General features: G+C 43.2%; 1 protein-coding gene across 1 annotated transcript in view; it reads left to right on the top strand.

The window, feature by feature from the left end:
- LOC126929312 (putative cystatin-9-like protein CST9LP1) overlaps positions 1 to 26,850 on the top strand; it is a 419,803-nt gene that overhangs the window by 44,314 nt on the left and 348,639 nt on the right. The gene's annotated exons all lie outside the window — the stretch shown is intronic.

Raw genomic sequence — 26,850 nt, forward strand, 5'->3', positions numbered from 1 at the left:
GTGGCTGCTGGTGGCTGTGGTACTGCATAGCCCAGCCCCTTAGGGTGTGTGGGAGGATGGGGGAGTGGTCATCAATAATTTAGAGCTCTTGGAGGACGTGTGAGCAGGGAAGGGAATGACCTGGAGTCTCATGGTAACTGTGGGTTGGGCCGGGTGGAAGGTGCAGGGAGACCCCTGGCAGCCAGTGGGGGTGTTGGGAGAGGGAGCAGCAGCTGCGGGATGAAAGTGGGAGCCCAAGAGCCTCTCTTGCTCCTCCCCTCTGGGAGACATGGTGCCGGCGCTGGTCCTCTGTGCCCGGAAAACTCATGTAATATTTAAAAAATCACTTTGAATGAGGTAGAATTTACATACAATAAAATGCCTAATTGTATGTGCCCAATCTGGGGGATTTCATAAATGCATACACCTGTGTTACCACTTTGTCCAGACCTGTGACATCTGCCTTGCCCCGGATAGTGTCCTCCTGCGTCTGCAGCTCACCCTCATGCCTACCCTGGCAGCCCCTATCCAGCCCTGTAGACTCCTTTGTCACCAGTCCTTGAGCTTCCCAGGAATGGAGTCCCGCAGAGCGAGTCCAGGTGTGTCTTCAACCTTTGCTCAGCATGGCTTTCCAGAGGCCCCCATTGCTTCATTGCCAGGATTGTGAGTGCTGCTTCTTCCCAGACTGAGAGGACCTAATCAACTGGGTGCCCTGTTGGCTGACAAAGCCCCCAGCTTGGGATGCTGCGGGCCTGGGCTGGAAAGTGACTCCAGGAGTGGGGAGGGTGGAAGGAGGCTCTGAACAGACAGCTGCTCCCTTTGTTCTCTCAACCCCACCCTCCACACCTGAAGGTGACCCTCTGGCAAATGCCCTTATGGCGAAGTGGCAGCTTGGCCAGAAACACCAGGAAACCCTGGGCCATTGCAGGGCACCCAGAGGACTCTCCTGGAAGTGGTGGAGGTGAGAGTAAGCCAGGGTCAGCCCAGACCTGCTGTAATCCTGGGGCTCAGCCATGGCTGGGGCTGGATTAGCAGGAACCCGGCAGTGGGAAAAATATTACTCATAGGTGCTCATGTTCAGTATTAGGACAGGGGACCTTGTTAGCCAAGGCCCAGTGACCATCTCACCCCGCTGTGAGTCCAGCATCAGAAAAGCCATGCAGCCCAGCAGATACAGCAGGTGGCCCAGGGATGGTGCTTACTGCTGGGTGAGGGAGGGATGGTCTTCAAACAGGGCTGCACATATGCCTCCTAGTTAGACAGGACATGGGGAGAGATTCCCAGAGAGGGAAAGAGAGGGCAGCCCCTGGCCAGGTGCTTGTGAGCAGAATGGTCATCTCCCAAGTGTGGGAGTTGGGTCTCCTCTGTGGCTCCCACCTTCCCTGACCACTGGGGCTCAAGTCTCAGGAGGATGTGTTGTACAGAGGGTAAGCTGAAATACACACAAATATCTCCCATCTTTTGTCATTAGGAAGGAGGTGCAGGTCATCCACATAACAGGCATATGATGGTGGGTGGAGTGTGGGGTGGGAGCTGGAGTGCTGGCCTATTTCCTGTATGTGATGCCACCAACGGTGGTCATCCGCTGTCAGGACTCGAGCTATAGGTGGGGTCAACAGGCCTGATACAGTGACCACTCTAATCTTTGTGGATCAGACCCCCGCATAGGGCACTCTCAGGAGCTACAAGAGATGCATCCAGTGTGGGTGATGGTAAGTGGAAGGTTAGGGTAGATGGACAGCTGCTCCAGCTGCTGGGTGACTTTGGAAAAATCTTTAGCCTTCTCTATGTGTCATGCATATGGAAAGGTGAGCTGCTTTGTAAATGGGAGTGTCTGGTGGGTCAAAACCAGCAAGATAAGTTTGATTCTGCAGTGACATTTAAGTGTGGTCAAAATTTATAGTAGTCCAGTGGTTTGGCAGGCCTGTACAGCTACTCTTGAGGCTGAGGCAGGAAGATCTCTTGAGCCCAGGTGTTCCAGACCACACTGCGACACAGTGAGATCCTGTTTCAAAAAAAAAAAAAAAAAAAAAAAAAAAGACGGAGCCTTAGTTCCTATAGTTTACAGCTCCAAGGACGGGCTGGCAGGGACCCAGAGAGAAACAATGGACTCAGGACCAAGCCTGGGGCCTCCAGCACCCTTGTAATCTGGGGGAGTCCAGCTGCCCAGGAGGGGGCATGTTTCCCTTCTGCCAGGGGATGAAAGAGAAAGCCGTGTTCTCCCAGGCTGCGTGTGTAACTTGATCCTATGATTGAATTAGTGGAGTGAGAAATTAGGTGAGTGACAGAAGTCCTCTATAATAAATAAGCAATAAAGGGGAACACTAAACAATATTATAACCAATAAATACCTAAAGACATAAACATCACCTAAAGTGCAAGTGGTTAAATCAAGTTGGCCAAGAGTTGAGATCTGCACATCTGGGTTTTGAGCAATTAACAGTCAGTGTCTATGGTAGGAGCTGAGACTGAGCAGCCATGGGATTTGGTGGCTTCTCAAAGGGGAAGCCCAGAATCCTTCTTTATGGAGTGCTGGGAGTTCTCTGGGGTCAAGCTTGTCCCTTACACATGCCTTTCCTCCTTACCCTTCCCTGCTCCCAGCTGTGGGGGACCTGAGATGCTCCTGGACCAGTGGCCGCCATTGGTAGGCATCTGGGCTCCGATGGGGATGAGGCCACGTTATTATGAACTGTGGTGCTCGCCGGGAAGCACGTCCAAAGCCCTGCAGGAAAAGGGAGTGCAGAGCCCAGGATCTGAGGTCTGGTAGTTTGGCGCTTTATGGGCGGAAAGAGAATCCTTGGGAAGTTTCCGCTCAGGGATCAATGTGTAAACAGCGCTTAGGATTTTAGATTACAATGTTACTATTTATTTTCTCAAGGAGTACATTCTTCCGAGCAGAGCCAGTGGCTAGAGAACCACAGCCGAGTGGAGAGGACAGGGAGAGGGCCCTGGGAACTCAGGCTGCTTGCTGGTGCCCCGGGGACTTACCCCAACGTCCTGGTCACAGCCTGCAGGGGCCTGGCCCAGAAGAAACCAGATGGCTCTGAGGGGAGAGCAATCCTCTTGGCATCTCTGGGTGGTCAGAGTTTCCTTTCTAATCCCCATTCAGATCACCGCTGGGACTTCCCTGTCACTGTTTGTGTAACCTTTAGCAGAGTGCAGTGGCTATGGAGAGTGGTTCCTGTTCCTGCCTGGAATCCTGTGAAACTCAATCAGTGGGTGCTGGAGCTGGAGCCAGAGGCCATCAGGGCAGCCCTGCTGGCTCCTGTGGCCCTGCCTGCCCTCTCCTCCTGTCACAGAGGGGCTGGATCCAGTGACAAGACTTTCTCTAATGAACCTTTAAGGCTCCTCTGAGCCTTCTTCTCCACTAGGCCTCAACCTTGGTCTCCAGCTCCTACCTGCCAGCTCTGCATTGCCCAGTTTTAGGAAGGAATCCTGCTATGTCATTTTAGGGAGAATCCTGCTGTCCTTGGGACCTGATCACCCTTGACATCTGATCAGGTTCCTCACGCCTCACCTTTGATGTCTAAGGCTGTGTCCTGCCTTTAGCAAGAATCCTGTCTGGTCGGTTTATCCAGAAACCCCTACCTTTGATGTCTCTGCTTAGTAATTTTTTCTTCACCAGCTTCCACACCCTGCTCCTTGGTTATAAATCCGCACGTGCTCTTTTTATATTTGGACTTGAGCTCACTCTGTCTTGTTGTGAGAATGTTGACCCCATTACAATTGTCTTGAGTCATCTCAACCAGGGCCAGGATTCCAGCAGGGAAGCTCCTCATCCCCCTGTCCATGACGTCATCACTGGACTGCCTGCAGGCACCACCAGTTCAGCACGTCTATTGCTACGGTCATCATTTTGCCCACAGACCTGCCCCTAATGGAGAGCACGAAATGTAGGTTGGATTCCGAAGGAAAGGGCTGTGCTCCACGTGTCACATGGCAGTTGTAGACGCCAGCAGAAACCACACAGTTGATGGGGGAGGAGATTTGCCCTCTCTGGACACCACATGGGGTGGACTGTGGGTCTCTGCCGGGAGGGGTGTTCAGAGCATCCTGTATGCATCAGTTACCTGCTGCTGCATCAGAAGCCACTCTGAACCTTCCTGGCTGAAAGCAACATGATGTGTGGATTCTCACGACTCTGGAGCTGGCCGCGGCTCTTCCGCTGGTCTTGCTGGGTTCACCTGGGGGCTGCATTCAGCTGGGGAGGGCTGGGAACGTGCTCAGTGGGGATGGTGGGCATCTCTTTCCAGGCGGTCTTTCATCCTCAAGAAGGTGAGAGGATATTTTGACATGAAGTCGCTTTCCATGATCGCATTTCAGGAGCCCAGCTCCCAGGAGCGGCCTGGCCCCCGCCAATTGCAGCATGTCTATGCCAGTCCACTATAAAGCTGCTATTTTTCACCTTATCATTAACAAATGTTGCACAAAACAACACTTTGAAATATAACTATATCCTACTTCTTATCAAATGTTCACTTTCTAGCTTTAGCATACAATGATAATTGTTGTTTGAATCAATTGTTATTATGACTGGTGTGAAAAGGTTGTTTCTAATTTCATCATTTCTTCTACATTTATCAGTGGCATTCATTCTACTGTTAGGAAAAACTTTCTTTTCTTCTATCTGCCTATCTATTTACCTACTGACCTATTTGCCATTTATCTCTCCATAGATCTATCTGACTCATGGTTTCTTATTTTATTCAATGAGTTACGCTGTTATCGCTATTTATTCCAATGTGTAAATTCTCTCAGAATTGGCTATTGGGGGCCCCATCAAGCTGCTGCCTGCATTCTTGTGACACGTTTTAATCACTATTTGAGTCTATTTTTACTTTCTGATGCAACAAGAAGTTCCAGATGTATCTTTCACTTTTCTGATCCAACCTTAGAATCAGTGGCTAGAATCTGCGGTGAGTTTAGAAAGCAAAGCCCAAGTGCAGCCTGTGCTCATTGCTCCTGGATTGCCGTGGGGCCTCGGTCCGTGCTTCTCAACCTGGGGCAGAGGCACCAAATGTGCTTCCCAGAGCACATGTCGGAATGTCTGGGACATTGTTGGTTGTCACTCCTTGGGAGGAGGTGATGCTGTCATTTTGGGGATAGAGGGCTTGGATGCTGATAAACATTAGGCAATGTGCAGCACAGCTCCCAGAGGCAGAGTGATTAGGCCCACAATGTCAAGAGTGGGGAGGGTGAGGGGCCTTGTTCCAGGCCTCCTCCGTGGGACAGAGCTATGAAATCCACACATGAACATACCCACGTGTTGATATTTATTTTTACATTATCTGTCTATATGTTATAAACCATAAGTTAATACTGACCTCACTTCCAACACTGTGAGATTCATTCTGGTTCTTCCCTTTCCAAAGCTGTGGCTGCTTTGTTTGACAGTTAAAAACCTGGATCCCATCCATTATCATTAACATGCAGTCAGCCTCTGTATCGTTGGGTTCCACCTTTTTGAATTCAACCAAGTTCAGATAAAACATATTTTTTAACAAATGCATGTGTACTGAACATGGACAGACTTTTATCTTGCCATTTTTCCCTAAGGTATACAGCATAACAAGTATACACATAGCATTTACATTGTCTGAGGTAGTATAAGTAACCTAGAGATGATTTACAGCATACGGGAAGATGTGCATGGGTTATATGCATATGTTACACCATTTTATATGAGGGACTTGAGTATCCATGGATTTTGGTATAGCAGGGAGGTCCTAGAACCAATCCCTCATGGATACCAATGGATGACTGTATTTACTTAACTTCCTCAATAATAGAATTTACAGAAAGCGAAACAATATTCCAGATGAATGTTTCTTAATTTATTTCCACAAGACACCTTTTCCGAAGGTAGCTGATAAATGTTAGCCATTCCCCTCAAAAATCAAAGTGTATGAATTTCAGAATAGTTGATTAAAGTTTGAAGATAAAAAATCAGGTGGCTTACTGCAGGCGTTTTATGAGTTTTAATGAATATTATAATGTGCATTGATAGTTCCAAAAGGAGGCTTTGGTATACAAAATAATTTCAATGTTTGTTCAAGGAATTTTTAAAAATATAATTAGGAGCACACATTAACTCATACAGCCGCATTTGTGCTGCATGCAACAATTTGCAAAATGCAGTTTTAGATCTGTTTTAGCCTGCAAATAGTTCTTCCAGATTTTGCCATGAACATAGTTTTATGCTTTTGAGGAAATTCAATGCAGGAAAATACCTATTCAGCAGGTTTCCTTCATAATAATCCACCTTTGTACAAGACCATATGTGTGAGACTGTGTGTGTGTGTGATTGTATCTGTGTGACTCTGTGTGTGTGACTGCATGTATGTGTGTGATTGGGTGTGTGATTCTATGTGTGTGTGAGAGAGACTGTATGTGTGTGATTGTGTGTGGAACTGTGTGTATTTGTGTGTGACTGTGTGTGTGTGCATGTACTTGGACAAGTGGCCTGGCATCAATCCCTCCTCAGGAGTCTGAAAGTGTCCAGCTGCCCACTACTGGTCCCCTAATGAGCCTGGCTTATCCCCATTCAGCATCTCCTGCATTCCCCTAGAGAACCCCATTGCCCTCCTCTAGGATCTCTGAGTTCACACTGCAGTATTTGTTATCATCTTCAGGAGCTCAGCAACACTGTGGATTCTTCCCAATGTAGCAACGCACTGGAGATGCCCCCACTTTACCTCCTCTGCTGTCTACCTTTGGGCACACCCTACTCCAAGGCATCCTCTATTCATGACACTCCCAGGGCAAGAAGGAAAGTAAAAGATTTTTATCAACCGTCTCTGCGCTTCTGTGTGTGCTTCTGTGTTCTAGGCAGGGGCACACTGTCTGCTTGCTCAATGCTGTGGTCCCAGCCCTAGCACAGGGTTCAGTAAGGAATTAGTTGAGTGAATTAATGGATCCTCCAACAATCTTTACGAAATGTGTTTCCATATTTTGCAGATGAGAAACCTGCAACAAAAAGTGTCAGGGCAGAGTCTGATGCAAGCGCACAGGACCCCACACTGTGATGTCATCATAGCTGAGCCCTGCCTGGGATCTTGGAGCTCTCCAGCGATGTTTGCTCTGTAAGGGTGGACGTTGGATACATGTGTGCATTCAGTCAAGAGAGGTATGGTGTGCCTGCTGTATGTCAAGGATCATTTTCTCATCAGCAAGAGTGCACCTCTCTATTTGGGGATATGTGAAGAACAAAATGACAATGTGTACGAGGTCCTTACCGAGCTGCTTGGCACAGAGAAGCCATGGAGAAAGGGTGACAGTGTTGCTGGTGGAAGCTCTGCTGGCTGGGTTCCAGGACACGGTCTCTGGGACACCCTGTGCTTCCTGCCACCCTCCCTAGGGTGATTTCTTATCCTTCCCCAGTTGCATTTTGATATTTTATCCCAAGCTTTTGTCATTTTTCAAAAGATCCAAAGGTCATCTTAACTCTTGCCATAAGAAATGACAGTTGTAACAAATAGTTGTAGAGTTATCACAACCTCACGGGTGCTACCAGCAAGATGTTCACATGACATTATCTCATTCCCACTGAGAAAGTCTCTGATACACCCGTAAAGGCATTTCATCCAATGTGTATATTCAGTGTCTTCGATGGTCCAGGGATTGTTCATAAGCACTTTACAGATAATGGGACGAATACAGTATTGCCTTTCCCCAGCTTGTGGTCAGATAATATCCTACCTAGAAAGAGCGACTTGGAAAGACCACTCTGAGGATATGACATGGGAACTGCACTCTGCAGGAGGAGAAGCAGCCAGCTGCAGAAACCCAAGGGAGGGGATTTTCTGGCCAAAAAACCAGCATGAACTTACCCTGAGGTGAAAATGATCTTAACCTGTGGAAGCTCCTGAATTGATCATCAAGGACCAGCAGGCAGGAGAGATACAGAGACTGGGTTTGGTGATGAGCAGATGTCAGCTCCTTATGCATCATGCTGAAGAATTTCTATTTTATTCCAAGTCTAATGAGAAGCCTTTGACAGGTTTTACCGGGACATGACATGACACCTTATAAGTTATTCGAAGGCTGGCATGGCCACAGGGAAGGAACAAGCTTCTAGTCGGTGAGAATGGGAGGGTGGAGAACAGCCAGGAGGACATTGCAGTCACCCAGGAAAGGGAGGACAGTGACCCGGGCCCGTGCAGTGGCCCAGAGGTGGTGGAGCTCAGAAGACTCAGGATGCCTGTGAGAGGCAGTGAGGCAGGACTTGCTGAGGGCTGGGGTGAGGGCATAGTGGGAGGAAAGAAGAGAATTCCAGCCCTGGTGTGGGCACGTGGTGTGACAATTACTGAACTAGAGGAGACATGAGGATAAGCAGATGGTCAGGACCTGGGTCTCAGGGAGGAACCGAGAGCTGTCCTCAGGAGATTCTTGGGACATCATGCATGTCAGACTGTGGGTCTAAAATATCAAATCCTGTGTCCAGCCTAGAGGGGCCAGATTTCATTAGAGTGCAGAGGAAGGTCTTCTTCCTTTTGCTCATGGACTTCATTATGAGTGGTACCACAATGGCTTTTGATTATAAAATGTTTTAAGTACCTTCTTTGCCAGTCATATTTGGAAAAAGAAAACATTAGTCATTTTTTTGTTTGTTTTTTGAATGGAGTCTCACTCTATTGCCAGGCTTCAGTGCAGTGGCGCGATCTTGGCTTGCTGCAGCCTCCACCTCCCGGGTTCAAGAGATTCTGTCTCAGCCTCCCAAGCAGCTGGGACTACAGGCGCTTGCCACCACGCCCAGCTAAGTCTGCCACTCATGGCATTAAAGGTGTCTGAGAAGGATGCCTGAGTTGTATCAGAGTTGGCAGGAATGGTGGGCTTTTGGGCCCTGAGAGATGGAGGGTGTCTGAGGGGAACTAAGTGGGAAGAGGCTTGCAGAGTTGGCAACCTCCTCACCACATGTAAAAGAGGGGGAAGATATGCTGAAACATCACACTTGAAGATGAACACATCACAAAGAGAATGCTCAAATGCAGCAGATAAACCACAAAGCTACAGGGCAATTCCTGTGCCCGCAGCCACCTGCCCTGTAAATCCTGCTCAGTTCATGAGTTTGCAGAGAACCTCTGGGTTCTGCATGCGCCACTTCACCATAGTGACCACCAGAGGGCAGCATTCACCCACGGATGACCAGCCCTTCGGGCGCCTCTACTCCAGCCTCACCCTGGGGAGCAGGCTCTCAAGGTAACCCTGGGGTTGTCGTAGCATCTGCTCTGGAGAAAGGGGTTTTGCAAACTAAGCACTCCCTGAGTGCCATATGGATTCTGCAGAGGCCTGTCTGCTTGGTTCTGTCCTCGCTGTCCTGGGCTACCTGGGGTTTTAATGATCAGAGCAATGGCCACTAGATGGCACATCTTCCTGTTCCTACACCTCTCCCCAGGGCCCCTGCTGGATCTTTCCAGAAAGGAGAGAGAGGCCCAGAAGTGACTCTCTCGGAAGACAGGGACCTTCTCAAGGTGGGTGACAATGAACGTGTGGACACTCTTGTGGACAAGTCTGATTTCTATCTTGTCTTCCACTCTCCGCCTTCTCACCCCTTTCCTGGTGCTCTCTCTCTTGCTCCCTGCCCCTTTCTCAAACTACCCATCTCCTTCTTTTTCATGGTCATCTTAGTCAGTCGGAGGCGTGAACACCAGAGAAAAACTACGTTTGCTGCTGTGGTTAAGACGAACACATGATCCACCAATGAAAAACAGTTTCCCATCCAAGGTGAGGTGCCTGTAGACAAGATTCACCTGAGTCCAGATCTGATGAACCTGCAAACAGGGGAAAACTCTTAATGATACCTGCTCGGGCCTGGTGCTTATACTCTGCTCCAAAGAGCTTTATTTTTCCCCGTCAAACATCATATCACCACCATCACCACTATATCATCAATATCACCATGATCTTCACAACTACTGCCACTTCCATAACCACCATCACTATCACCAGCACCACCACCACCAGCCCCACAATAATCACTACCACCATCATCATTATCTTTACCACTCTCACCATTGCTACCACTCCCATGATCACCATCACCATCACCACCATGATCACCATCACCACCATGATCACCATCACCACCATAATCACCATCACCACCATGATCACCACCACCACCATGATCACCTTCACCACCATCATCACCATCACCACCATGATCACCATCATCACCATCACCACCATGATCACCATCACCATCACAACCATCATCACCATCACCACCATGATCACCATCACCATCACCACCATGATCACCATCAACATGATCACCATCACCATCACCACCATGATCACCATCACCACCAATGATCATCACCATCATCACCATCACCATCACTATTACCACCATGATCACCATCACCACTATCATCACCATCACCATCACCACCATCATCACCATCACCACCATGATCACCTTCACCACCATCATCACCATCACCATCACCACCATCATCACCATCACCACCATGATCACCTTCACCACCATCATCACCATCACCATCACCACCATCATCACCATCACCACCATGATTACCTTCACCACCATCATCACCATCACCATCACCACCATGATCACCATCACCACCATGATCACCATCACCATCACAACCATCATCACCATCACCACCATGATCACCTTCACCATAATCTCAACATTATGATCATTAGCATCACCACCACCATCACCATAATCATCACTACCATCACCATCACTATTATCATCACCATCACCAGTACTGCCACCACCAAGACCATCACCATCAACACCAATACCACCATAATCCCCACCATCATTATCATAATCCCCACCATCACCACTATCACCATGATCATCACTTTCATCACCACCACCACCACCATTATGAATACCACCATCTCTGCCATCACCACCAGCACCACCACTGCTATTACTACCATCACCATCACCATCACCAACTTCACCACTATTACCATCACCACTATTATTACTACAAGAGCTACCATCATCACCACCATTATAACCACCAACACCACCACCACCATCATCACTATTATCACAATCACCATCACCATTATCAATACCAACATTACTGCTGTCATCACCATCACTATCACTGCTACCACCATCACCATCAGTATACTCACTGTCATTATACTCATCATGACCACCATTATCATCAACACCATCACCATCATTATCATTACCAGCATTACCACCATACCATCATCACTTCAAAACCATCATCACCATCACCATTTTCATCTTCAGCATACCATTCTCATCACCATCATCATCTTCAGCACCACTGCCAGGTGTCTGTCAGTAGCTGTTCTGCATTGGACATTGTGCCACACCCTTTATAAACCTCACGTGATTACATAGTCATGCTGAGTCTATATTTTATAGTAAAAGAGAAGGTGGTAATTGGCTTTGTAACAAGATAGAAGAGTGTGAGAATCTGCTTTCTCTTCTCAGAACTATCTGCAATCAATGAAAGAGAAGACTCACTTTATTTCTCAGCTCTCACATTGCTGGATCTTCTGATATGGACATCCACAGTGAAGTCTTCACTGGTGTGCTGGTCTCCACCTCAGATTTTGTTTCTCTGGTTCTAAAATGTTTAGAAACCCATATCCCTGCCACATGAAGCACTGGCATCTTGCTCTCTACGGCTGCACTCTTGCTTTTGCCCATCACGTAGCCCGGCCTCTAGAGAAACTGGACTCTTTGATGTTCTCCAGACACATAATTGTCCAGGCTCACATAATTCCTTCTCAAATGTTTACCTGTAGATGCCCACTCTACCCTAGATCTTCGCCTCCACAAATGCTTCCTGCTTCTCAGGTTGAGATCTACACAAACCTTGTCAATGGATCCCTCTCTGGTCCATGTAGCCAGCCAGGTATGACCCTTTTGATTTTGGGGTCCTATAGCACTTTTGTGTGCACAAGAGGAATTTTCTATCCTCCTCTTAGGGTCAGTCTTACTTGTGTGTCTATTTCCGTCACCCACCAGGCCATGAGGTCCTAGAGGATAAAGACTGAGTCTCCTTCCCCACATGATTTGCCTCTCTGAGATCACTGAGACAATCACAAACAAAAACTAGCTAATACTAATAATGAACATAACACTCAATAATGTATTATAACCTCATAATAACTACTTAGTAGGTGCTATTATTGTCTTCATTTTACAGATGAAATAACTGAGCCACAGAGAGGTTGGTGAAACATGTCAAATTTACACAGCTTGTAAATGGAAGAATCAGGATTTTAACTCGTGTAGTCTGACTCCATGTTATTACCATGATGTGAGATGCCTCAGCAGTCTGCTGTCCTCAAAACTTTGTACATTTGAGAAATTTCATGTCAAGCCACAGTTATGCTGCTTTTGCACTGGAGCTCAGTGGATGGGATCACTTAAAATGCCAAGGTCGTCACCACCTCATATGGAACTTGAAAACGATTCACACCCACATGTCTTGGCTCAGATTCTCCTTCTTTATGGAATTCCCATCTCCTATGTCACCTCATTGATGTCTCTTCATCATTTGTGATTCTGTAGATATTACATATGCCATAAAGGTGACAGTCTAGATTGACAGAAGAAAACCCTGACAAAATGATGCAAATGAATGTGATTTATTTGGGAGGTAGTCCCAGGACACACTCCTGGGGCATTGAGGAAATGATACAGGAAAGAGAAAGTGCTCAGTACAGTGAGTGTGGGCTATCAGGCGACTGCTATGGGCACCTAGGGCTCAGTTCTGTTGGGAACTCATGGGATACTGCATAGAACATGTCTGTTGATGTCATTCCTTGGATGAAGAATGTACAGGGCTATTAGTTCTCTCGCACTTACTTGTGCCATGTGCACAGGTAAATTGGTGGGGATGCTGGCAATTGGAATGTGGGCTGGTAAGTGCTGAGGCAGTGAGGAACAATCAAGGGATGTGGGCAGCTTGTCCTCCTCCCCCAGCGCTCTCTGTGGGTTTGGTGCCCTTCTCTGTGCTCTCCAGTGCCATATTCTCTCATCTGATTTCCACTTGCCTGTCTACCACCCTGAATTCTACACTGAACATTCATTGACGATGGAGGACTTGGCTCTTTCTCTTTCATTTCTCCAGCACAAGATTTTGTTTCTAGCATAAAATGTATACTCAACAAAGACAGTAGGAGTGATGAAATTAAGACCATTTTATGAAAAGTGTGAAAAACTTTAATAAATCTTTATTTAGAAACATTAATTTATGGAGAAATTCTCTTGAATATTAAAAGAAAAGTATTTTATAGAAGTTTCCAGGAACAAAAAGAAAATTGCTTTGTGTAATTTGAAAAATCATCCCCAAATATAAAATGCATAAAAAGGAAATGAGAGAGAGGGAAAATGTAATCATCAGCCTAGAGCCCCGAAAGTAAAATAAGGTAGAAATGAAAACAAAGCACAGGTGCTACAAAGTTCATTCTCTTCCACTGAACAAGGAATTGGGTAAGAAATGCAACCAGAAGCCATGTGCTGGCACCCAAGCAGTTCCAAGTGGGTTCAGGGCAAAATGATCCTCTTGGTACTTTGGTGAACTTGATAAGTGAATGGATGAAAAGTGTGAGTGATCACCCAGGCACCCTGTCCAGGAATACTTGACTGCCCAAAGATGGATAAAATGTTTTTCTGTGTACTTTAAGGAATTGTTAAGATCCTACATTTCATTATACTTCTTTTATGTGGTTTCAGGATCCCTATGTCCAAGACGTTCAGAAAAGAGGAATATGTGAGCAGGTACAAAGTAGGGTCTGAGTTCTGCTTGTCCACGTCTGGTAGCCTAGTGCTGCCTGAATAAGCACAAACATCTACCTGGTGCTGTTAGGTGGGCATTTGTGGTCATTATTAGGGCTGTCTTCTGAGTATTTCAGTTTATCCTCATAAGCGCAAGACAGGATTGTCCTTTTTCTTCCTTTGAGTTTGGTGTGCTCATGACTTGCTGTGGTCACGAAGAAGTGAGATGTCTAGTCATCATGCCAATTCTTGCTTGAATACCATGTGCTTTTTTTTTTTCAATGTGGTATTCTTTTATAGGTCCTGTGAGATTTATACTTTAAGGAGATTCTATTTTGTGTATTTTGAGGATTTGTTTCAATATTTAGAGCTCTTTTGGCAGTTCTTGTAGTGCTGGCCTGATAGTGGCAAATTCTCTCAATATTTGTCTGAAAAAGACTGTATCTTTCCTTCATTTATAAAGCTTAGTTTCACTGGATATAAAATTCCTGGCTGATTTTTTGTTGTTGTTTTTTAAAGAGGCTATAGATAAGACCCTAATCCCTCCTAACCTGTAGAGTTTCTGCTGAGAAATCTGTTAATCTGATAGGTTTTCCTTTATAGGTCACCTGATGATTTGCCTTACAGCTCTTAAGATTCTGTTCTCCATCTTGACTTTAGTTGACCTGACAACTATGTGCCTAGGTGATGATATTTTTCCAATGAATTTCCCAGGTGTTCTATGAGCTTCTTGTATTTGAATGTCTAGCTATCAGGCCTGGGGCTGGTACTGGGGAGTGTTCACAAAGAGTCCTGTAATCTGATTTGTCTTCAGGTCTCTAGCAAGGCCAAAGAAGTTTTCCTTGATCACTCCCTCAAATATGTTTCTCAAACTTTTAGATTTCTCTTTTTCCTCGGGAACACCAATTATTCTTAGGTTTGGTCATTTAACATAATCCCAAACTTGCTGGAGAGTTCATCTTGGTTTGGATCCATGGCTGGTGAGCCGGTGTAATCTTTTAGGGGTGTTAAATAACCTCATTTGTCATATTGCCAGAATTGTTTTTCTATTTCCTTCTCATTTGGGTCAGCTATGTCAGAGGGAAGATCTGGGACTCAAGGGCTGCTCTTGAGTGTCTTTTGTCCCACAAGGGTGCTCCCTTGATGTGGTGCTCTCCCTGTTCCCCTAGAGATGGGGTTTCCTGAGAGCTGAACTGCAGCCATTGTTATTTCTCTTCTGGATCTAGCCACTCAGCAAAGCTATCAGGCCTGGGGCTGGTACTGGAGAGTGTTCACAAAGAGTCCTGTGATCTGATTTGTCTTCAGGTCTCTCAGCCATGGATACCAACACCTACTCTGGTAGAAGTAGCAGGGGAGTGAAGTGGGCTGTGTGAGGGTCCTTGGTTGTAGAAACAAAAAACAAACCAAACCCAATCCCAGTAGAAGGAAAGAAAGAACCAGTATCAGAGCAGAACTAAATGAAATTGAAACAAAAAATACAAAAGATAATTGAAACAAAAGATGATTCTTTGAAAAGATAAATAAAATTGATAGACCATTAGCAAGATTAACCAAGAAGAGAAGAGAGAAGATCCAAATGAGCTCAATTAAAAACAAAATGGGAGATATTACAATCGATACTACAGAAATACAAAAGATCGTTCAAGGCTACTATGGAACACGTTTATGCACATAAACTAGAAAACCTAGAGGAGATGGCTAAATTTCTGGAAATATACAACCCTCCTATATTAAACCAGGAAGAAATAAAAACTCTGAACAGATCAAGAACAAGCAGTGAAATTGAAATGGCAATTAAAAAGTTAACAACAACAAAAAAGTCCAGGACCAGATGGATTCACAGCTGAATTCTATTAGACATTCAAATAATTGGCAGCAATCCTACTGACACTATTCCACATGATTGAGAAAGAGGGAATTCTCTCTAATTAATTCTATGAAACCAGTATCACCCTAATACCAATACCAGGAAAGGACATAACAAAAAAACTACAGACCAATATCCCTGATGAACATGGATGCAAAAATCCTCAACAAAATACTAGCTGACAGAATCCAACAGCATATCAAAAAGATAATCCACCATGATCAAGTGGGTTTCATATCAGGGATGCAGGGATGCTTTAACATCCACAAGTCAATAAATGTGATACACCATATAAACAGAATTAAAAACAAAAATCACATGATCATTTCAATAGATGCAGAAACTACATTTGACAAAATCCAGCATCCCTTTATGATTAAAACCCTCAGCAAAATTGGCATAGAAGGGATATACTTTAAGATAACAAAAGGCCGTCTATGACAAACCAACAGCTAACATTATAATGAATGGAGGAAAGTTGAAAACATTCTTCCTGAGAACTGGAGCAAGATAAGGATGCCCACTTTCACTATTTCTATCCCATAGAGTACTGGAAGCTCTAGCCAGAGCAGTCAGACACGAGAAAGAAATCAAGGGCATCCAAATTGGTAATAAGGAAGTCAAACTGTCACTGTTTGGGGATGACATGCTCGTATAGCTAGAAAACCCTAAGGATTCATCCGAACAGCTCCTGGAACTGGTAAATAAATTTGGCAAAGTGTCAGGATTCAAAATTAATGTACACACAAATCAGTAGCTCTGCTATATACCAATAGTGGCCAAGCTGAGAATCCAATCAAGAGCTCAACCCCTTTTACAATAGCTCCAAAAAACAAAAACAAATAAACAAACAAACAAACAAAACTTACGAATCTACTTAACCAAGGAGGCAAAAGACCTCGACAAGGAAAAGTACAAAATACTGCCAAAAGAAATCATACATGACATGAACAAATGGGAACACATCGCATGCTCATGGGTGGGTAGAATCAATATTGTGAAAATGACCATACTGCCAAAAGCAATCTACAAATTCCATGCAATTCCCATAAAATGCCCCTATCGTTCTTTAGAAAACTAGAAAGAAATTCTAAAATTCATATGGAATAAAAAATAGCCTGCATAACCAAAGCAAGACTAAGTAAAAATAAGAAATCTGGAGGCATTACATTTCCTGACTTCAAACTATACTATAAGGTCACAGTCACCAAAACAGCATGGGACTGATATAAAAATAGGCATATAGACCAATAGAACAGAATGGAGAATCCAGACATAAAGCCAAAGAATTACAGTCAACAGATCTTAAACAAAGCAAACAAAAACATAAATGGGGAAAGGACACCCTATTCAACCAATGGTGCTAAGATAACTAGCAAGCCACATGTAGAAGAATGAAACTGGATCCTTATCTCTCACCCTATACAAAAATCTACTCAAGATGGATCAAGGACTTAAATCTAAGACCTGAAACCATAAAAATTCTAGAAGATAACATTGGAAAAACCCTTCTGGACATTGGCTTAGGCAAAGACTTCATGACCAAGACCTCAGAAGCAAATGTAAGAAAACAAAGATAAATAGATGGAATTAAACTAAAAAGCTTCTGCACAGCAAAAGAAATAATCAGCAGAGTAAACAGACAACCCACAGAGTGGGAGAAAATCTTCACTATACACACAACAAAGGACTAATATTCAGAATCTGCAAAGAACTCAAACAAATCAGCAAGAACAAAGCAAACAATTCCATTAAAAAGTGGGCTAGGGACATAACTAGACAATTCTCAAAAGATATACAAGCGGTCAAGAAACATGAAGAAATGATCAACATCACGAATTATCAAGGAAATGCAAATCAAAACCACAATAAGATACCACCTGACTCCGGCAAGAATGGCCATAATAAAAAATAATAATAATAGATATTGGCATGGATGTGGTGAAAAGGGAACACTCTTACACTGTTGGTGGGAATGTAAACTAGCACAATCACTATGGAAAACAATGTGGAGATTCCTTAAAGAACTGAAAGTAGAGCTACCATTTCATCCAACAATTCCACTCCTGGGTATCTACCGAGAGGAAAAGAAGTTAATATATGAAAAAGATACTTGCACATGCATGTTTACAGCAGTGCAATTCACAATTGCAAATATATGAAACCAGCTCAAATGCCCACCAATCAACAAGTGGATAAAGAAAATGTGATATATACACACATACATACCACAGAAAACTACTCAGTTATAAAATGGAACAAAATCATGGCATTCACAGCAACCTGGATGGAATTGGAGACAATTATTCTAAGTGAAGTAACTCAGGAATGAAAAACCAAACATCGTATGTTCTCCCTTATAAGTGGGAGCTAAGCTATGAGGATGGAAAGGCATAAAAATGATTCGATGAACTTTGGGCACTTGGGGGAAAGGGTGGGAGGGGGACGAGGGATAAAAGACTACACATTGGGAACAGCGTACACTGCTTGGGTGATGGGTGCCTCAAAATCTCAGAAATCACCACTAAACAACTTGTTCATGTAACCAAACACTGCCTGTTCTCCAAAAACCAACTGAAATGAAATAATTTAAAAATAAAAAAAAATCAAAATACTTTCCTCAGAAAAGCAGTTGGGCAGAACATTTCTACTATAAACAGGTGACTAAGGGTTCTCTTGTATTTTGAATTTTTAAATCTATTTTTTTCCTTCTTTGCCTTACACGAGACATCAGTCATATGTAAATGAATGAATACATTCACAAAAGACTTAAAGAATTAAATCTGTAAACCTTATACAACATGAAAAATTTAGATGGAAAAGGAATTCACATCAAGTTACTTTGTAACAAAGGAGCAAAACCATGCAAAGTATGAAAGCATTATTTCTACCTGTACCTTCAAAAATATGAACAAAAATACAAGCCACACAAAGTAATTTCTGTATAATGTCTCATAGAATTTAGGTATTCACTTAGAAGGCAGATGTAATGATGTCTATATAAAAGAAAGCTGAATAGAAGGCAGAAAAGGTTATTCAAGATTCCATGTCATAGATAGGCCTATATCTTTTATTGCCTTTTTCATAGAGGTCTAATAATAGCAAAGGCATGGAATCAACCTAAATTCCCATCAATGACAGACTGAATAAAGAAAATATAGTACTGATACACAATGGAATATTGTACAGCCATAAAAAAAGAATTAAATCATGTCTTTTGTGGGAACATGAATAGAGCTGGAGGCTATCATCCTTAGCAAACTAACACAGGAACAGAAAACCAAATATCACATGTTCTCACTTATAAGTGGGAGCTAAATGATGAGAACTTATGAACACAAAGAAGGAAACAACAGATACTAGGGTCTACTTGAAAGGGGAGGGTGGGAGGAGGAAGAGGAGCAGAAAAATAACCATTGGGTACCAAGATTATTATGTGGTTGATATAAGAATATGCCTAACAAACCCCCATGACACAGGTTTATGTATGTAACAAATCTTCACATGTAACCCCAAACCTGAAATAAAAATTTTTAAAAAGGAAAAGTTTTTGCCTTCCATTTGTCTATATCTTGATTGTCAAAAGCAGAGCATATATCCTTATTAGGCAAGCAAAATTGGACAGGGCCCAGTGTACAATCCTGGTAACATTTCTTAATCTTTCTGAGCCCCATTTTCTTTACGTAGAGACTATTGCATTAACCAGGATGGGCTGGGTTTTGCAGTCATAACACGAAAATCCAAAACATCAGTGGCTTACAACAGCAACATAAAACTCCATTATTGTGACTGCTATTCCCACAGATTGATGCATGTGTTTTGGAGGCTCTGAACCATGTTGTGGTCACTCTGAGCCCCAGGCTGATGGCAGCAACACAGAGGCCGAGGCAACAAGCACTGGCTTTGCCAAGAGCAATGGAAGGAAGACATATCACTTATTGTTTTCTTTTGGTTATTTCCAAGCCTGACAGCTTTCCCTCTATTCATTTTGTCACTCATTTATTTAGCATTCTAAGATGTGCTCTTTCGGAAATTGCCATACTGCTTTCCACAAGAGCTGAACTAATTCACACTCTCACCAACAGTGTATAAGTGTTCCCTTTTCTCTGCAACATCGTCAGCATCTGTTGTTTTTTGACTTTTTAATAATAGCCATTCTGTTTGATATGAGATGGTATCTCATTGTGGTTTTGATTTGCATTTCTCCAATGAGAAGTGTCCGTTTATGTTTTTTGCCCATTTTTTAATGGACTTGTTTTTCTCTTGTAAATTTAACTTCCTTATAAATGCTAGATATAAGACCTTTGTCAGGTGCATAGTTTGCAAATATTTTCTCCCATTCTGTGGGCTGTCTGTTTACTCTGTTGGTAGTTTATTTTGCTGTGCAGAAGATCTAGCTCTTAAGTTTAATTAGATCCCATTTGTCAAATTTTGCTTTTTTTGCAATTGCTTTTTGTGTCTTTGTTGTGGAATCTTTTCCCATTCCAAGTCCAGGATCATATTGCCTAGGCTGTCTTTCAGGTTTTTATAGTTTTGGGTTTTACATTTAAGTCTTTAATCCATCTTTAGTTCATTTTTGTATCAGGTGTAAAGAAGGGGTCCAGCTTAAATCTTCTGCATATGGCTAGCCAGTTTTCCAGCACCATTTATTGAAAAAGGAGTCTTTTCCCCATTGGTTGTTTTTATCAGTTTTGTCAAAGATCAGATGGTCGTAGATGTGTGGCCTTTCTCTGGGCTCTCTATTCTATTTCATTGGTCTATGTGCCTGTTTTTGTACCAGTACCATGCTGCTTTGGTCACTGTAGCCTTGTAGTATAGTTTGAAGTCAGGTAACATGATTCTCTTAGCTTTATTCTTTTTGCTTAGATTTGCCTTGGCTATTCAGGCTCTTTTTTGGTTCCATATAAATTTTAAAATAATTTTCTCGTGTTCTATGAATAATTTCATTGATAGTTTGACAGAAATAGCATTGAATCTATAAATTGCCTTGAGCACTATAGCCATTTTAATAATATTGATTCTTCTTATCCATGAGCATAGGACGTTTTTTCCATTTGTTTGTGTCTTCTCTGATTTCTTTGAGCAGTGTTTTGTAATTCTCATTGTAGAGAATTACCCCTCCCCTCCCCAGTTAGCTGTATTCCTAGGGGTGTGTGTGTATGTGTGTGTGTGTGAATTGTGAATGGAACTGCCTTTCTGATTTGGCTCTCAGTTTGATTATTGTTGGTATAGAGGAATGCTAGTGATTTTGTACGTTGATTTTGTATTCTGTAACTTTGCTGATGTGGTTTATCAGCTGAAGGAGCTTTTGGGTTGAGATTATGGAGTTTTCTTTTTTTTTTTTTTTTTTGAGACGGAGTCTCGCTCTGTCGCCCAGGCTGGAGTGCAGTGGCCGGATCTCAGCTCACTGCAAGCTCCGCCTCCCAGGTTCACGCCATTCTCCTGCCTCAGCCTCCCGAGTAGCTGGGACTACAGGCGCCCACCACCTCGCCCGGCTATTTTTTTGTATTTTTTTTTTAGTAGAGACGGGGTTTCACCGTGTTAGCCAGGATGGTCTCGATCTCCTGACCTCGTGATCCACCTGTCTCGGCCTCCCAAAGTGCTGGGATTACAGGCTTGAGCCACCGCGCCCGGCCAAGATTATGGAGTTTTCTAGATATAGAATATGTCATCTGCAAACAGAATTTGACTTCCCCTCTTCCTATTTGGATGCTCTTTATTTCTTTCTCTTGCCTGATTGCTCTGACTAGGTCTTCCAATACTATATTGAATAGAAGTGGTGAGAGAGGGCATTCTTGTATTGTACTAGTTTTCAAGGTGAATGCTTCCAGCTTTTGCCCATTCAGTATAATGTTAGTTGTGGGTTTGTTAGAGGGGTCTTATTATTTTGAGATATGTTCATTCAATACCTAGTTTATTGAGAGCTTTTCACATGAAGAGATGTTGAATTTTATCAAAAACCTTTTCTGCATCTGCTGAGATAATCATGTGGTTTTTGTCTTTAGTTCTGTGATGTGAAGGGTCACATTTATTGATCTTCATGTGTTGAATCAACCTTGCATCCCAGAGATGAAGCCTACGTGATCATGGTGGATTAGCTTTTTGATGTGTTATTTATTGGATTCAGCAGGCAAGTATTTTGTTGAGGAGTTGTGCATCAATTTTCACCAAGGATATTGGCCTGAAGTTTTTGTTGGTGTTATTGTATCTCTGCCAGGTTTCAGTATCAAGATGATGCTGGCTTCATAGAATGAGTTGGAGAGAAGTCCCTCCTCCTCAACTTTTTGGAATCATTTCTGTAGGTTTGGTACCACTCTTCTTTGTACATCTGGTAGAATTTGGCTGTGAATCTATCATGTCCTGGGATTTTTTTGGTTGGTGGGATACTTATTATTGATTCAATTTTGGAGCACATTATTGGTCTGTTCAGGGAATCAATTTCTTCCTGGCTCAGTCTTGGGGGAGTGTATGCATCCAGGAATTTATCCATCTCTTCTAAATGTTTAAATTTGTGTGTGAAGAGGTGTTTGTAATAGTTTCTGATGGTTGTTTTTACTTCTGTGGGGTCAGAAGTAACATTCCCTTCATCATTTCTAATTGTTTTCATTTGGATCTTATCTCTTTTCTTCTCAATTAGTCTAGTTAATGACCTCTTTTGTTAATTTTTTTTCAAAAATCTAACTCCTGGATTTGTTGATCCTTTGAATTGTTTTTAATGTCTTGATTCCCTTCAGTTCAGCTCGGATTTTTGTTATTTCTTGTCTTCTGCTAGCTTTGGGGTTGACTTGTTCTTGTTTCTCTAATTCTTTCAATTGTGAAGTTAGGGTATTAATTTGAGATGTTTCTAACTTCTTGATATGGGCATTTAGTGTTATGAATTTCTCTTAGATGCCTTAGGTATGTCCCAGAAATTCTGGTATGTTGTATTATTATTCTCATTATTTTCAAATAATTGATTTCTGCCTTAATTTCATTTTATTTACCCAAAAGTCATTCAGGAACATGTTGTTTAATTTCTATGTAATTGTATGGTTTTGAGTGATTTTCCTTGTGTTGACTTCTATTTTTATTGTGCCATTTTCCAAGAGTGTGTTTGGTATGATTTCAGTTCTTTTACATTTGTTGAGGATTGTTTTATGTCCAATTATGTGGTTGATTTTAGAATATGTGCCATGTGGCAATGAGAAGAATGTATATTCTGTTGTTTTGGGATGGACACTTCTGTAAAGGTCTATCAGATCCATTTGGTCCCATTCTGAGTTTAGGTCCTGAATATCTTCATTAATTTTCTCCCTCGATGATCTGTCTAAGACTGTCAGTGGAGCATTGAAGTCTCCCACTATTAGTGTTTGGAACTTTATGTCTTTTTGTAGGTCTCTAAGAACTTATTTTATGAATCTGGGTGCTCCTGTGTTGGGTGCATATATATTTAGGATAGTTAGGTCTTCCTGTTGCATTAAACCCTTTACCATTATGTAATACCCTTCCTTTTTTTCTTTTTTTAAATCTTTGTTAGTTTAAAATCTGTTTTGTCTGAAATTAGGGTTGCGATCCTAATTTTTCTGGGTTTTTTTTTTTCTGTTTTCTGTTTTTCATTTGTTTGGTAGTTTTTTCTCCATCCTTTATTTTGAGCCTATGAGTCTCATTATGTGTGAGATGGGTCTCTTGAAGACAGCGTATCCTTCGGTCTTGCCTTTTTTTTATCCAGTTTGCCACTTTGTGCCTTTTAAGTGAGACATTTAGCCCATTCATATTAAATGTTAGTATTGATGCGTGTGGATTTGACCCTGGCATTGTGCTGTTAGCTGGTTATTATGTTGGCTTGCTTGTGTAGTTGATTTACAGTGATACTGGTCTGTGTGTGTAAGTGTGTTTTTATATTAGCTGATAGTGTATTAGCTCTTTTCAGCATCTTTTGTAAGGCAGGTCTGGTTGTAACGAAGTCCCTCAACATTTGCTTATCTGAAAAGGATCTTATTTCTTGTTCCCTTAGGAAGTTTAGTTTGGCTGGATTTAAAATTTTTTGGTTGGAGATTTTTTTTCTTTAAGAGTGTTGCATATAAGCCCCCAGTCTCTTTTGGCTTGTAGGGTTTCGGCTGAGAAATTCACTGTTGGCCTGATGGGGATCCCTTTGTAGGTGACCTGTCCTTTCTCTCCAGCTTCCTTTAACATTCTTTCTTTCATTTCAACGTTGGAAAATATGATGATTATGTGTCTTGGGGATGGCATTCTTATGTCATCTTGAAGGAGTTTTCTGTATTTCCTGATTTTGACTGTTGGCCTCTCTAGCAAGGTGGGGGAAGTTTTCATAGATGATATCCTGAAACATATTTTCCAAGTTGTTTGCTTTCTCCACCTTCCTTTCAGGGATGCCAATGATTCATAGATTTGGCCTCTTTACATAATCCCATACTTCTTGGAGGTTTTGTTTATTCCTCTTTATTCTTTTGTTTAATTTTTGTCTGATTGTCTTATGTCAGAGAACAAGTCTTCAAATTCTGAGACTCTTTCCTCAGTTGGGTTTATTCTGCTGTTAATACTTGTGATTGCATTATGAAATTCATGTATTATGTTATTAAGCTGCGTCTTTTATACTGGCTATTTTGTCCTTCAGCTCCTGTATCACTTTATTTTAATTCTTATTTTTCTTGGATTGGGTTTTGCGTTGCCCCTGAATCTCAATGATCTTTGTTCCTATCCATATTCTGAGTTACATTTGTGTCATTTCAGCCAGTTTGGCCTGGTTAAGAACTCTTGTTGGCAAACTGGTGCAATTGTTTAGAGAACATATGACACTCTGGCCATTTGAGTTACTGGAGTTCTTGAATTGGTTCTTTCTCATCTTCATGTGTGGGTATTCCTTTAACTGCAGTGTAGATCGAGTACAGTCAATAGACTTTGTTTAAATCAATGTTTTCACCAGGTTGAGTCTTTGTGTAGGGTCTTTATTTGAAGTTGACTTCTTGTCTCTGGTTTCGGATGTGGACATATTAGTGAGGTATTTTTAATGTGAAGCTTTGGGGTGTGATCCAGTAGGTGACACTTAGGCTTACTGGTCAATTGGTAGACTCTTGCTCAGTTGTATAGCTCCCCTACGTTTCCTCACAGTTGCAGCTCTGTTCCCTCTCAGTGCTCTGAAAGTGTGGGTTTCTCTCGCCCTTGAGTGCTGGCTGTAGTTCATGACTTGGCACTCCCAGGCTGCCCACTGCCTTTCTGTGGTGATCCCAGTGTTGTTTTTTCCACAGCTTAGAGGCAGCAGAGGAAGGGATCTTTGTAGTGGTTGTGGCCAAGGGTCATTTTGCTTGACTCCTGGGTGCTCCATCCTAGAGAGATGCAGGTCACCAATTGCTCCATGCAGTTGGTTTAAGATGAAGGGTTGTGCTGTGGACTCAAGTCAGGGGTTCCCTGTCTGGCAATGAACTATGAGGAGTGTGTGGGACCCCTGGAAGACAGGCTGACCTCCTCTCCTTGGGTCAACTGAAGCTTGTTAGAGGTTAAGACACTTAGGGTATTTGCCTCTTCATTAGTGCAAAGATGGCAAGGGCAGTGGCGGAGACGCTTTCAGTTGCCCTGGAGGCTCTGTACAGGGAATTGCTGAGCTGCTGCTGGCTTGATAGCTCTGGTGGGGCATGGCTGGAGGTCCAGGCCTGGAAGACCTGCCTGGTGAGGAGATATGGGAATGGACACTCACATAACAATCTGGTCACTTTTTGTACGGCTGTTGTGGTATGCTTGGACCCACTCCAGTCCCTAGTCACCTTGGATTTTCCGGAACCTGGAGGTGTCACCATTGAAGGCTGCAAAACATCAAAGATGGCAGCCTTTCTCTCCCTCTGGGAGCTTTGTCTCAGGGAGGCATGGACCTATTGCCAGCCCAAAGACACCTATAGAAAGTGGCTGGAGACCCCAGTTGGGAGGTCCTGCCCAGTGAGAAGAAATGGGATTGGGACCCACTTAAAAAAGCAGCCTGACCATGTTTTGGTAGAACAGCTGTGCTGTTCTCAGATCCACTTCAGCCCCTGGGCCACGGGAGGCACTTCAAAGCCCAAAGGCTGGAACGACTAAGTCACCCAAACAGCAAAGATGGCAGCCCACTCCTCCTTCTGGGGGCACCATCCCAGGGGAGATTCAGATCTCTACTGGCTGGAGAGCTCAGGTGGAAGTGGGTGGAGGCCCTAGTTGGGAAGTCCTGCCCAGTGAGGAGAAACAGGATCAGGCACCTGCTTAAAGCAGCGGACTGGCCACATTTTAGTAGAGCAGTTGGGCTGTGCTGAGGGACCCCTTCTTTCCAGGTCGGCTCAGACTCTCCAAAGCCTGAAGGCTGGAACAGCTAAGGTGGTCAAATAGCAAAGCTGGCAGCCTGCCCATTCTCCTGGGAGCTCCTTCTCAGGGAGGTGCAATGCTGCTACTAGTAGCTGGCTGGAATTCCAAGCCAGTGGGTCTTGTCTTCTGAGGTGCCATGGAAGTGGGGACCATAGGCTGTTGCTGTTCAGCTCCCTGGATTCAAACCATTTTAAAGTGTACACAGAGTAGTCTAGCCCACTTTGTTGGAGCTGCATCTATTTTTGCTGGAAAGCCCAAGTCTAAGCCTCCAGGGTCTCCATGCATGCCTCAGTGGCTGCTCTGCTGAAACTCCATGCAGCTCTCTCTGTCAGACTGAAGACTGAAGGTCCTAGTGGAGTGGGTTTACAATGAGATCACGTGACACGAGAGTTGCTAAAACATGTTGGAGAAGCGTGGTTTCCTGATGTCAATCATTCACTCACCCCTTCCCTGGGCAGGGGGAGATCCCCTGATTCTGTATTGCTTCTAGGTGGGCCGTTCTCCTGTCTGGATTTTCTTCATTTTCTGTGGGTCATTTCCTTGATTAGTCCCAGTGAGTACTTGGATGTTTCAGTTGCAGATGTTACATTTACTCATCCCTCTGTTTCTCTCCATGTGACCCATGCACACTAGCTGCTTCTAGTTGGCCATCTTGCCACTCCCACTCCCAAAATGTTTTTATTATTTAATGTGTTACACCAACCTAATATGTTCTAATATTAACTTAGAAAAGGAGAAGAAATAGACAAAAATAGAAATAAGAGAAAAAGGATAAGTGAGGAAGAAAAGAAGAGAAATATGTACCAAATGCGTGGGATCTCTATCAGTCCTTATTCTGAAAATTTTCTTCTTTTTAAAATATATGCTCTTTTTTTTTTAAAGGAAGATAATGTTCTATTAATTTGTAGGATGTCCCATGCTT

Source organism: Macaca thibetana, chromosome 10 (genome assembly GCF_024542745.1).
Source record: "Macaca thibetana thibetana isolate TM-01 chromosome 10, ASM2454274v1, whole genome shotgun sequence".
NCBI classification, from domain to species: domain Eukaryota; kingdom Metazoa; phylum Chordata; class Mammalia; order Primates; family Cercopithecidae; genus Macaca; species Macaca thibetana.